Here is a 10,055-nt window from a genome sequence, read left to right on the forward strand (position 1 = left end):
CAGATTTTCATTCCATCCATCCAGACTGGATAGATAGCCTGACAGATAATTGTGTAGTGTACGCCCAGGATAACTGTCAGTTGTGCTTTCTTTTATGACGGCACATAAATGGGTGGGCAGATCCAGAGCAAGCACTGCCCACTCATGCATAGTTGTCAACTGATGTGAAGTTCCAGTGGGCAATCTCAGTTATAAAGAAAAGTATCTGGAAATTGTCCCTAGTTTAAAAAAAAAATTAAAAAAAATTGATCAACTCCATTTATTTAGTATGATATCCCAGGTGATAGGATGCCGGCAGTTAGAACAACATACTTTATTAAATAACACATCTCAAACTACCATACCCAGGATTCAAACCTATAACCTGTTGAATTCTAATCAAACACCCTACCTATTGAGCTATTTGATCCTGCATAAAAATTGTGAACATTATATGAAGCTATTGGTACTTTGAAAAAAAAAGTATCAGCATTACAACGCAGCAGATCCATGCAGTTTGCAGTCACACACTACATGTATCTGCTCAGCCACAATGCTGATTATTTCTTCACAAAGTACAAGGTGAGCTCCAAACAGAATTCTCTAGCTTAGAATTATGCCAAACCTAGAAGTCGGGCCCCCCACCCTGGGATCCCCCAGAGGGAGGCCTGCACCGTCATGCGGCAGGCTTGTCCGTTTTGGAAGCAGGCTGATGGGCAGCCCAGGCTTGCTTCAGTCTGGGCTTGGCAGGTCTGGAAGCATGAGCTTGCTTTGGGTATGCCTGACCTTGGGTACGCTTTGCCTTGAGGATGAAAGGGCCAAGGGAAAGTACTTTTAGCCTTCTGCGTGGTAGGAGTCATACTAGGTAGGCAAGCTGTTTTAGCAGTAGCCAGATCAGCTACAATCTTATTGAGGTCTTCTCCAAAGAGAGTGTCTCCCTTGAAAGGAAGCACCTCCAGGGTTTTCTTGGAATCCATATCCACCGACCAGGATCTCAACCAGCTGTATAAAGTATTACCTTGGAACTGGCTCTCCACTCCCCATTATCTGGTTATCATGGCTTCCTCCGCCAGTGTCCAGACTCGCTTGCTGAAGCTCGGCCACTTCTTCCTAGCAGCAGGCTCCTGGATCACTGGGCAGCAGAGGTGCTTGGGAGCCAGAAGGGGGCGGAGCAATCAGGCAGGCAGTTGCAGTGCTGCCCAGCTATCTGTGGTGTGAGAAGAAGCAGGGGCACCCCACCGCTTGCAGTGCTGCAGCTAGCGGTGGTGGCAGCGGCGAGGCTGCTGGGCTGGGTCTTTAAAAAGGTGGAAAGAAGGGTGTTACGGCATGGAATGTACAAACTGCGAGACCCTGCTGGTAGCGCCTTTGTCTATTTAGTAGGAAGGGCACGTAACAGCCGGAGGGCAATGGAGGAAGCCCCTTTAGGGCTGGAGCCCGGCGGCAACTGACTCCGTTGTCTCTGGCAGTTCCGCCCCTGGACTAGAGGAATGGTCAAGAACATGGCAACATTTAATGCCAAAAAATGCAAAATCATACACGTCTCAAAAATACAAAGGCTAACTATAATATTAAGGGCATTATAATGGCAAGAGGAAAGCTATCTAAGTATTACTATTTCAGGTGAGCAATGTAACAAAGCAATAGGAAAGGCAAGTCAGATGCTTGTTTGCATAGGTAAAGAACCAGTAGCAGAAAAAAGTAATACAGGTTGAGTATCCCATATCCAAATATTCCGAAATACGGAATATTCCGAAATACGGACTTTTTTGAGTGAGACTGAGATAGTGAAACCTTTGTTTTTTGATGGCTCAGTGTACACAAACTTTGTTTAATACTCAAAGTTATTAAAAATATTGTATTAAATGAACTTCAGACTGTGTGTATAAGGTGTATATGACACATAAATGAATTCTGTGAATGTACACACACTTTGTTTAATGCACAAAGTTATAAAAAATATTGGCTAAAATGACCTTCAGGCTGTGTGTATATGGTATATATGAAACATAAATGCATTCTGTGCTTAGATTTAGGTCCCATCACCATAATATCTCGTTATGGTATGCAATTATTCCAAAATACAGAAAAATCCGATATCCAAAATTCCTCTGGTCCCAAGCATTTTGGATAAGGGATACTCAACCTGTAATGCCACTGTATAGGTCCTTGGTACAGCCACATTTAGAATCCTGTGTTCAGTTCCAGAAGCCATATCTCAAGTGCCTTGAGTCCTGTTGGAGAAAGAGCACTATATAAATAAATAGTATCAAAATTTGTTTCACGGCACCCCTAGGCCAAAGTTTTTTTTATTGAGAAATTCAGAAAAAAATATAAAATTAAGTAAATTGTGTTTATAGCATGTCATCCTCAGGTTCAGTTATGTTGTGAGGGAATGGTTTTGCCAATTTAATAAAGTATAAATAATTTTAATTGGTCCTGGACCACCAAACTTTGCTACCAGTGCAAGAACCCCAGTTTGGAAACTACTGCCATAAAATAAACCTTTTTTGTTTTTTTTAAACTACATGTAATACACCTTAGATCTCAGTTCCTAAAAGGTTTTAAACCCTTGCATACAGTAAACTACACATATTTAAAAATCCTACACCGGGCACAAGTGCTCACGGGCCAATTTCATGGCAGTCTCGGATAGGAGGGCATTGTGGATTCACCAAGGGAATGCTGATGCTGACTCCAAGAAGCCTCTTCAAGATCGCAGGAGCAGAGTCCTCTGCTTCTGCCAAATCCACTGCATGACGCTGGGGCTCTCTTGCAGGAGCCCACACCAGTGGGGGGCACCAGGGGCGGAACTACTGGCAGGGCAGGCAGTGCATTGCACTGGGGCCCCGCCGCACTCAAGGGCCCACAGCCGCCGGCATTACAAAGAGTCACAATGACTCATTGTATCATGCCGCAGCCGCACATCAGCGCTCCCGTCGGGTCTGCGTCCTGCGACTCCCGCCGCCCGTCGTAACGAACAGATCAGGCCAGGGCACTACGGGCAGCAGCCGCAGCACCAGACACGCTGCCGCCTCTGTAACACACGAAGAGGGAGGAGGGTCGCTTGGAGATGAGAGGAGCAGCGGCACGGGGGGGAGGAGGAGGAGGAGGGAGGTGAAGGAAGGAGCCGCAGCAGCGCTTTGTTACTGGTGGAGGCGCTGCTGCTGCTGCCCCTCTGCTTCACTATAGGCTGTCTTCCGAGAACAGCCTATAGTGAAGCAGAGGGGCAGCAGCAGCAGCGCCTCCACCAATAACACAGCGCTGCTGCGGCTCCCTCCTCCACCTCCCTCCTCCTCCTTCTCTACTGCCCGGGAATCGTCAAGCTGCACGAGGAGCCTGAGCCAGCGGAGAGGGTAAGTATAATTCTTCTTTCTTTCTTTCTTTCTTTCTTTCTTTCTTTCTTTCTTTCTTTCTTTCTTTCTTTCTTTCTTTCTTTCGTCTCTTTCTTTCTTTGTTGGGACTGCCTGCCGCTATGTGTAAAAAGGGGGAATCTGCCTGCCGCTATGTGTATAAAGGGGGAATCTGCATGCCGCTATGTGTAAAAAGGGGGAATCTGCCTGCAGCTATGTGTAAAAGGGGGGAATCTGCCTGCAGCTATGTGTTAAAAGGGGGAATCTGCCTGTGTCACAACTGAGGGCCTGAGCTGACGGGAGGCAGCCTCAGTTGTAGGGGCTGAGATGTACCGGAACCTGGGAGGTTGTATCAGACCCCTGGACATGTAAGTAACATGAATAATAACTGCCCGAAGGCGTGACCACGACAACTTGGATAAAAGTCAATGATGTTTATTATGACAACTCCGCAACACAGCAGCAGTAAAAGAAAACGTAAAAGTCAGCAAAGAATAAATACAGTTCCTGGGTACTACAGGATGGCAGGAGCCACAGGGCACTGGTAGTGTGAGATAGTTCTTATGATCTTCTAGATGGAAAGTCCTTACCAGGCCCGACTGTAGCAATGGAGATAACCCAGGATTGTGCCAGCTGGTGTTCCAGGAAAAGCTGGGTTGCTGAAGATAAAACAGCTGCTGTGGATACTGGCTGGAACCAGACTGTTGTTAGCACGGAGTGGATACTGGCTGGAACCAGTTAAATAATAAATGAACTTGGGAGCGATGAAATATGAACTGAAATGTAGAACTTGAGAGCGGAGAAATAATAATACCGGTGGAGAGTGGTAAAGTGTAGAAAGGACACCGGCCCTTTAAGGGAAGCTGTACTCTGCTGGAAGCTGAGCTGGGAGCAGGTAATGTTGTAGCTGGAAACAGATGAATCCACAATGGATTGGAGAGTCAGGCTACACCGCAGGTGGAATGCTGGTGCGGGTCTCTATGGTGGAAGTCTTGAGACAGGAGCTGGAACCTGGAAGACAATCACAGGAGAGAGACAAACAGGAACTAGGTTTGACAACCAAAGCACTGACGCCTTCCTTGCTCAGGCACAGTGTATTTATACCTGCAGCAAGGAAGGGATTGGCTCGGCAATTATGCAGATTAACAATACTGACAACAGATTGGAGGAAATGATCAGCTGACAGAATCCAAGATGGCTGCGCCCATGCAGACACTTGGAGGGAAGTTTGGTTTGTAATCCATGTGGTAATGAAAACAGTAATGGCGGCGCCGGCCACTGGAGACAGGAGACGCCAGGCTGACAAGTGCACATCCAACCACGCGGACACAGCGGAGGCCGCGGCTGACGTAATCGCCACTCTGACACTCTGCATGCAGAAGCTCAGGGACGGCGGCGGAGGCCGCGGGAGACGCCATGCCAGATGTAATATGGCGCTTACTGTGAGAGCGTCCCAGAGTGACAGGAGAGGATACAGGAATGTACACATCAGGATAACAGATGGAATCCGGTCCTGGAGCGCTGAGCCAGCCTTAGGAGGCATCTGATGGGTAAGAAATGGCGTCCAGATACCCGGATCGTGACAGCACCCCCCCCTTTAGGAGTGGCCCCAGGACACTTCTTTGGCTTTTGAGGAAACTTGGAATGGAATCTCCGGACCAAGGCAGGAGCATGGACATCAGAAGCATTGGTCCATGAACGTTCCTCAGGACCATAACCTTTCCAGTCAATAAGATATTGTAGTTGACCGTAACGGTGACGTGAGTCCAGGATCTTGGCCACTTCATACTCAACGCCTCGTTGAGTTTGGACTTTCGGAGTTGGAGGAAGTGAGGAATGAAACCGATTCAAGATCAGCGGTTTCAACAGGGAAACATGGAATGTCCTGGGTATTTTTAAGAAGGGAGGCAACTGGAGTCTGTAAGCAACAGGATTGATGACTTGTTCAATCTTGAAAGGACCGATATAGCGAGGTGCAAACTTCATACTGGGAACTCTTAACCTCAAATTCTTCGTGGATAACCATACCCGATCACCCACCTTGAGAGCAGGAACTGCTCGACGCTTCTTATCCGCAAACTTCTTGTACCTGAACGATGCCTTGAGCAGAGCTGATCGTACGCTCTTCCAGATATTGGCAAACTGATGCAAGGTGATATCCACTGCGGGAACAGAAGTTGCTGGAAGCGGTTGGAACTCAGGGACTTTAGGGTGGAATCCAAAGTTAGTGAAGAATGGTGTTGAAGCAGATGAAGAATGATACTGGTTGTTATGACAGAACTCGGCCCAGGGAAGTAATTGAACCCAGTCATCTTGAGAGGAGGACACATAGATGCGGAGGAAGGCCTCCAAGTCCTGATTCACCCTCTCGGTTTGACCATTGGTCTGAGGATGGTAAGCCGTGGAAAACTTTAGCTTGACTTGGAGGACTTGACATAAACTTCGCCAGAATTTGGCTGTGAATTGAACTCCTCGATCTGAGATAATTTCTTCAGGAAGACCGTGGAGTCGGAAGATCTCTTGTATGAATACTTGAGCCAACTTGGAAGCTGACGGAAGACCGGTGAGAGGAATGAAGTGTGCCATCTTGGTGAACCGGTCAACTACCACCCAGATGGTATTGAACTTGTTGCACATGGGTAAGTCTGAAATGAAATCCATCGACAAGTGGGTCCATGGTCGACGGGGAACGGATAGTGGAACCAGTTGCCCCGCAGGCGACTGGCGGGATACTTTATGTTGGGCACACTTTGGGCAAGATGCAATAAACTCCAAGACGTCCTTTTTCAGAGTTGGCCACCAATAGGACCTAGAGATAAACTCCAGGGTTTTTTGGATACCTGTATGTCCGGCAAAACGGGAAGCATGGGCCCAATGCATGAGCTTCTTCCTTAGCATCGGCTTCACAAAACTTTTCCCTGATGGGGGCGTAGAGTCCATCCCTACCGTGGAGAATGCCAACGGATTTATAATAGGATGCTTGTCTGAAGACTCTGACTCATTTTCTTGCTCCCATGAGCGGGAAAGGGCATCGGCCTTGCGATTCTGAGAGCCCGGACAGAACTGGAGTTTAAAGTCGAACCTGGAAAAGAAAAGTGCCCATCTGGCCTGACGAGGGTTGAGACATTGTGCGCCCTTCAGGTATAAAAGGTTCTTGTGGTCTGTAAGCATGGTGATTGAATGAGAAGCTCCCTCCAACAGATACCTCCACTCTTCTAGAGCGAGCTTGATGGCTAGCAACTCCTGGTCGCCAATGGCATAGTTGCGCTCAGCTGGGGAGAACTTCCGGGAGAAGAAACTGCAAGGGTGTAAATGGCCATCTTTAGCCCTCTGAGATAACACCGCTCCTACTCCAACGGAGGAGGCATCCACCTCTAAGATGAAAGGAGAGTCGATGTCAGGCTGTTTCAGAACAGGCGCAGAGATGAACCTTTGTTTTAAAAGATGAAATGCTTGCATGGCTTCTTCAGACCACTTGGACGGGTTAGCACCCTTCTTAGTGAAAGCAGTAATAGGCGCCACAATGGTGGAAAAGTCTCGTATAAACTTTCGGTAATAGTTGGCGAACCCTAAGAACCTCTGGACCCCTTTGAGGGTTAAGGGTACCGGCCAATTTTGGATTGCTTGTAGTTTCTCAGGATCCATCTCTAGTCCGGAACCGGACACAATGTACCCTAGAAACGGAATGGACTTGACTTCAAAGACGCATTTTTCTAATTTGCAATAGAGATGATTGACACGGAGACGGGACAGAACCTCTTTAACCCAAAAACGATGTTCCTCTAAATCGTTGGCAAAAATGAGGATATCGTCTAGATAGACCACGACATGACGGTATAGAATGTCTCTGAAGATCTCATTGACAAAATGCTGGAAGACAGCTGGAGCATTGCTCAATCCGAAGGGCATGACGAGGTACTCATAATGTCCGTCACGGGTGTTAAAGGCGGTCTTCCACTCGTCACCCTCACGGATCCGGATGAGATTGTATGCACCTCGCAAGTCCAGCTTTGTAAAGATGGTAGCTCCGCTAACTCTGTCAAAGAGCTCAGTAATCAGGGGTAAAGGATAACGGTTCTTGATGGTAATGTCGTTCAAACCTCTGTAGTCGATGCACGGCCGCAGACCACCATCTTTCTTTTTTACAAAAAAGAAGCCTGCGCCGGCTGGAGAAGAAGAAGGTCGAATGAACCCCTTTGCTAGGTTCTCTTTAATATATTCCTCCATAGAATGCGTCTCAGGCAGAGACAACGGATAAGTTCGGCCTCGAGGTGGAACCTTCCCTGGAACGAGATCAATCGGACAGTCCCATTCTCTATGAGGAGGAAGGATATCAGCAGAAGCTTTACTGAACACATCCGTGAAATCTTGATATGGAGGAGGTGGAACATCAGACGACCTGGGGGAGGAAGAACAGACAGGCAATACTTTAAACAAACATGTCTCAGCACAGGAGGAACCCCATGCCAGGATTTGCGTAGTCGTCCAATCAATTGTAGGATTGTGAAGACGGAGCCATGGAAGGCCCAGGACCACAGGATGTGTGGCTCTTGGAATCACTAAAAAAGAAATAAGTTCGGAATGAAGAACTCCCACTCTCAGACGAACTGGTAGAGTCCTTAAAGAAATAACTGCATCAAAAATTTTGCTGCCATCCACGGCAGTTAAAGAAATGGACGAAGGAAGTCTCTCGGTGGGTAGGGACCACCGTTTAACATAGGCTTCGGTAATAAAGTTCCCAGCTGCTCCGGAATCAAGGAGGGCAATGACGTTCCGGTAACGTTGAGCAACTTGAAGCGAGACTGGGAGATTACAATCTTGAGGAGATGGAGAGGAGATCATTACTCCTAGCCGGCCCTCTCCTTGGCGAGCTAGGATTTGGAGTTTCCCGGACGTTTGAAACAGGCGTTAATGGTGTGAGACGGAGCTGCACAATAGAGACAGAGAAACTCGGAGAGACGTCTTCGGCGCTCAGCAGGAGTTAAACGGGAACGGCCAAGTTGCATGGGCTCATCTTTAGATGGTGACAGTTGACGAGGAGGAGGAGCAGAAGATTTTGGAGCAGATGATCTTCCACGCTCAGTTGCTCTCTCTCTGAAACGTAAATCAACTTTCGTGCAGAGTGAGATTAGCTCATCTAACTTAGAAGGTAAGTCTCTGGTAGCTAACTCATCTTTAATACGCTCAGATAAGCCATGCCAGAATGCAGCATACAGGGCCTCGTCGTTCCATGCCAGTTCGGATGCCAGGATCTGGAACTGTATCAGATATTGTCCTACAGTACGTGACCCCTGGCGTAAACGGAGAATCTCGGATGAAGCTGAGGTTACCCGGCCTGGCTCGTCGAAGATGCGCCTGAATGTTGACACGAAGGCAGTGTAGGAAGATAGCAGGGTGTCGGACCTCTCCCATAACGGTGATGCCCAATCAAGGGCTGAGCCACTGAGAAGAGAAATAATGTAGGCAATTTTTGTACGGTCACTGGGAAAATTGCCAGGTTGTAGCTCAAACTGAATCTCACACTGGTTGAGAAATCCCCTGCAGAATCTTGGAGATCCGTCAAATTTTGCTGGCGTTGGAAGATGAAGACGTGGAGCAGAAATGGGTAAGGTGGGTGGGGTTATAGCTGGAGTCACTGTGGTTGACGCACCAGACGCGCCTGATTCACGGAGAGTTGTCTGAATCCCATCCAGCCGAGTAGAGAGATCCTGGAGACAGCGGATGATGTGGCCCTGTGCAGCCTCCTGATGTTCTAGTCGGGCTGCCAGTTCTTGCATCGGCCTGGCCGCTTGATCCTGGTCTCCGGCTGGATTCATTAGGTCAGTGCTTACTGTCACAACTGAGGGCCTGAGCTGACGGGAGGCAGCCTCAGTTGTAGGGGCTGAGATGTACCGGAACCTGGGAGGTTGTATCAGACCCCTGGACATGTAAGTAACATGAATAATAACTGCCCGAAGGCGTGACCACGACAACTTGGATAAAAGTCAATGATGTTTATTATGACAACTCCGCAACACAGCAGCAGTAAAAGAAAACGTAAAAGTCAGCAAAGAATAAATACAGTTCCTGGGTACTACAGGATGGCAGGAGCCACAGGGCACTGGTAGTGTGAGATAGTTCTTATGATCTTCTAGATGGAAAGTCCTTACCAGGCCCGACTGTAGCAATGGAGATAACCCAGGATTGTGCCAGCTGGTGTTCCAGGAAAAGCTGGGTAGCTGAAGATAAAACAGCTGCTGTGGATACTGGCTGGAACCAGACTGTTGTTAGCACGGAGTGGATACTGGCTGGAACCAGTTAAATAATAAATGAACTTGGGAGCGATGAAATATGAACTGAAATGTAGAACTTGAGAGCGGAGAAATAATAATACCGGTGGAGAGTGGTAAAGTGTAGAAAGGACACCGGCCCTTTAAGGGAAGCTGTACTCTGCTGGAAGCTGAGCTGGGAGCAGGTAATGTTGTAGCTGGAAACAGATGAATCCACAATGGATTGGAGAGTCAGGCTACACCGCAGGTGGAATGCTGGTGCGGGTCTCTATGGTGGAAGTCTTGAGACAGGAGCTGAAACCTGGAAGACAATCACAGGAGAGAGACAAACAGGAACTAGGTTTGACAACCAAAGCACTGACGCCTTCCTTGCTCAGGCACAGTGTATTTATACCTGCAGCAAGGAAGGGATTGGCTAGGCAATTATGCAGATTAACAATACTGACAACAGATTGGA

Source organism: Pseudophryne corroboree, chromosome 8, assembly GCF_028390025.1.
Source record: "Pseudophryne corroboree isolate aPseCor3 chromosome 8, aPseCor3.hap2, whole genome shotgun sequence".
Taxonomy (NCBI): Eukaryota; Metazoa; Chordata; class Amphibia; order Anura; family Myobatrachidae; genus Pseudophryne; species Pseudophryne corroboree.